Raw genomic sequence first — 4,609 nt, 5'->3', positions numbered from 1 at the left:
AGGATCCCGGAACATGGATACTACAGATGGAGCAATTTTTTGATCTCCATAATGTGCAAAACACACAAAAGGTACGTATTGAAACTTTATATTTGGAACCAAATCAGTTTGTATGGTATCGATGGCTTTGCTCTCATAAACAAATTGTCACTTGGGCAATTTTTATGGAAGAAATGATAGCACATTATGAGGATACAAAAAACAACACCTTTTTTAGCCAATTGATAAATCTCAAACAAAAGGGTTCAATGATGGAGCACATTGAGGACTTCTGAAAATTGAACATAAGGGTAAAAGATATTCCAGAGGAGAATAGGATTGATGTGTTCATAGGTACTTTAAAGGATAATATCCAAAATGAGGTTCGCCTTTAGGAACCTGATTCATTAGAGAAGGCATTCAGGTTAGCAAGAAAAATGGAAAGCAAAATTATGGAAACCAGGAAGCCTACCACTCACAACTATAAAGATGGAAGTGTTGCTACCCCTAGCCTTCCACAACCTACAAGGTTGACACCACAACAATTGGAAGAAAAAAGAGCAAAAGGGCTTTGTTACAGTTGTGATAGCAAATACACGAAAGGTCATAATTGTGCTTAGAAGAAATTATTCTACATAGATAGTGAAGAGGAGGAAGAAAAGGAACAAGAAATGTCAAAAGAAGAGGATATATTCCAGGAAGAAACCCTAGATAAAGAAGAAATGAATCCGACCATATCTTGTATTGCATTGGATGGAATTACCACTCCTCAAACTATCAAGATAGAATGATATCAAGAAGAAAGAGGTAATAGTGTTGATTGATTCGGGAAGTACCCATAATTTTATTCATTGTAAGATAGCAAAGGAATATAATTGCTTCCTATATCAAACACCAGAGTGTCAAGTGATGGTTGCAAGTGGAGGAACCATAAATTTCTCTAGAAAGTGCCATAATATCAAGTTATCCATGGGAGAATATGTATTGAATAGCCCAATGCTTTCCATTCCAATGGGTGGTGCTAATGTTGTACTAGGAGTCCAATGGCTACAATCCTTGGGTACAATAGCTTTTAATTTTCAAGAACTTTTCATGAAATTTTTTGCGGAAGGAAAGGAAGTTGAATTAAGGGGTATTGTAGGGAAAACGGGAAAGATAATAAGCTCTAACAGTATGACAAAGCTTCTAAAGAAGGAAAAACGAGGTGTAATTGCACAATTATGTTAGCCAGAGGTTCCCAAATCGAAATCGTCTATTTCTCCAGATCTCCAAAAAGTCTTGGACAATCATTCCAAGGTATTTGAGACTCCCAAAGGTCTCCCACCTATTCATGATCATGATCATGTTATTCATTTGATTCCAGGAAGTGTTCCTCCAAACATCAGGCCGTACAGATATCCCTATGCCCAAAAGAGTGAAATTGAACGCATGGTTGCAGAAATCGTAGAGGCTGGTATAATTCAACCTAGTCAAAGTTATTTCTCTACTCCAGTAGTATTAGTTCACAAGAAGGATGGATCATGGTGCATGCGTCCAGATTATAGGGAGCTCAACAAGCTCCCTATTAAAGATAAATTTCCCATTCCTGTCATTGATGAATTATTGGATGAATTGCATGGATCAATTTACTTCACCAAGTTTGATCTTCATTTAGGATATCATCAAATTAGAATGAAGACCAAAGACATTCCAAAATAGCATTTATAAATCATAAGGGTCATTATGAATTTTTGTTCATGCCTTTTGGCCTTACTAATGAACCTTCTACATTTCAAGGTTTGATGAAGTCCATTTTCAAACCATTCCTTAGAAAATTTGTGTTAGTATTTTTTGATGATATACTAATCTACAGCAAGTCTTGGAAGGATCATGTCCAACATGTTGACATGGTGCTCAAACTATTGGAGGAGAAACAATTATATGCAAAAATCTCCAAATGTTTCTTTAGAGTACAAGAGGTGGAATATCTGGGTCATATTGTATCTCATGAAGGTGTTAAGGTAGACCCTAGCAAAATTAAAACCATTAAGGAATGGAAAATCCCCACATCCATAAAGCATCTACGAGGATTTCTCGGATTGACAGGGTATTATCACAAGTTTGTTAAGAATTATGGGATAATAGCAGCACCTCTAACAACATTATTGAAGAAAGATGCATTTTCATGGACTCCAAAAAAAACGAAGGCCTTTGAACATCTTAAAGAGGAAATGTGCCAAGCACTCGTATTAGCTACATTGGACTTCACAAAAGGCTTTATTGTGGAATGTGATGCCTCAGGAAATGGAATCAGTGCTATTTTAATGTAAGAAGAAAGACCCATTGCTTTCGAAAGTCATCCAATCAAAGGAAAGTATTTACACAAAGCTATTTATGAGAAGGAAATGTTGGCAACACTACATACACTTAAGAAATGGCGACCCTACCTAATGGGAAGACACTTTAAGGTAAAAAAAGATCATGATAGTCTTAAATACTTTTTAGAACAAAGATTATCTTCAGAAGAGCAACAAAAATGGGTCACAAAGATGTTGGGTTATGACTTTGAAATCGTCTACAAAAAAGGGAAGCAAAATGTTGTGGTAGATGCACTCTCAAGAAAGGATGAGGATGTGGAAGCATTTCTTTGCACTATTTATATTATCCAACCAGATTGGATAAACGAAACAAGGGATGAATGGAAGAATGACGAGGAAGTGTGGGCACTCATTCAAAAGATACAACAAGATCCCAGTACATTTGATACATTTATTTGGAAAAATGATTCATTATGGTACAAGGATCGGGTATACCTATGTAAGAATTCCCAACTCAAACAGAAGATTCTTATGGAATTGCACACCTCTCCCTTAGGAGGGCACTTAGGATTTCTAAAAACCTACCACAAGGTTAAGAAGGATTTTTTTCGGGATGGCCTTAAATCAGATATTCAAAAGTTTGTGGCGTAATGTTTGGTTTTCCAAAAAAATAAAGTTGAAACAATTAAGACTCCAGGACTATTACAACAGTTATCCATTCCAAGCCAACGTTGGGAGGAGGTTTCAATGGATTTTATCACAGGTTTATCCAAGTCCGAAGGAAAGAGTGTTATCATGGTGGTAGTGGACAAACTTACCAATTATGCACATTTTTGTGCATTATCTCATCCATTTAAAGCGAGTACAGTTTCTACTGCATTTATGGAAACAATTCAAAAGCTACATGGAAACCCAAAGATTATTGTAAGTGACAGAGATCCCCATTTCACTGGAAATTTTTGGACATAATTATTTTCTTGTCTTGGTACTCAGTTAGCTCATTGTTCATCTTATCATCCTCAATCTGATGGGCAAACTGAGATAGTAAACAAATGTTTGGAAGGATACCTTCATTGCTTTGTATCTGATAAATAGACACAATGGGTCAAATGGTTGCCTCTCGCTGAATGGTGGTATAACACTTCCTTCCATACTGCAACAAAAATGACCCCATTTATGGCATTTTATGGATATCATCCACAATCCATCACATCATATTTAAGAGAAAAATCTAAGGTTAAAGTAGTGGAAGATCACATCGAGCATCAACAACAAGTTCTCCAACTCTTAAAGGATAACCTCACCTTGGCACAAAATAGAATGAAACAGCAGGCATATCAACATCATAGCGAAAGAATTTTTGATGTAGGTGATTAGGTATTCCTACGGCTACAACGATATAAACAAATGTCCCTCAAGCAAGCTAAGAATGATAACGAATTATCACCAAAGTATTATGGTTCGTACAAAGTGTTGCAAAAGATAGGTACTATGGCATACAAATTGGAGCTTCCTGCATCTTCTCGAGTGCACCCAGTTTTCCATGTTTCATACTTAAAAAAGGTTATAGTGACAAGCTTCCAGTTCAGGCAATATTGCTAGAACTTGATGAGGAAGGAAAAATCATATTGGAACCTGAAGCAGTCAAAGAAATAAGAACTCAACAGCTATGAAATAGATCAATTTCAGAGTATCTCATCAAGTGGAAGAACTTACCCGTTGAAGATTCCACATGGGAGGATGAGAATTTTATACAGAAGCATCCAGAACTACTCAAGCGTTGAGGACAACACTTTTTTGAAGGAGAGGGGCATGTTAGGTCCCTATAATATTAGTGATCCCCCCATTACTATTGTCGTTGTATCCCTTATTGTTATTATTGTGCCCCTATTGTCCCCATATTATTATTATTGTGCCCCATAGAATCCCTCTATTGTTATTTTTGTGCCTTTATATTATTATTGTTAGGTCGGCTTGGTTATATTGTGACCCCATAGATTCCTATATATAGAAAGGAGGTTTTGTCATTTGAATCATCTAAGAATTGTTCATATGTGTAATGTAAAGGCGGTTTCCCCCTTGGAGAGGCTTATTTCTAAGGCATTCATCTATCTTTTCTATATTTTTGTGAGTTGGTTTCATAACAGTTGTATTGTATTCTAGCTGCCTTGTTTACTCTAAATGGCATATGTATTTTCTTTCTTACGCATGCATGTATGGACTATTCTGTATGAGTATGTATGAATCTTTCTAAAATGTGTTGATTGGTTTAACCATCACTTTGGACTACCAACTGACTTTCTTTCCAGCTTGCGATGTATCTTTTCTCGTGT

The sequence above is a fragment of the Pinus tabuliformis genome, chromosome 5_2, assembly GCF_031772625.1.
Source record: "Pinus tabuliformis cultivar Carrire ecotype Pingquan chromosome 5_2, CPIR1, whole genome shotgun sequence".
NCBI classification, from domain to species: domain Eukaryota; kingdom Viridiplantae; phylum Streptophyta; class Pinopsida; order Pinales; family Pinaceae; genus Pinus; species Pinus tabuliformis.
This window is presented reverse-complemented; position numbering follows the sequence as displayed.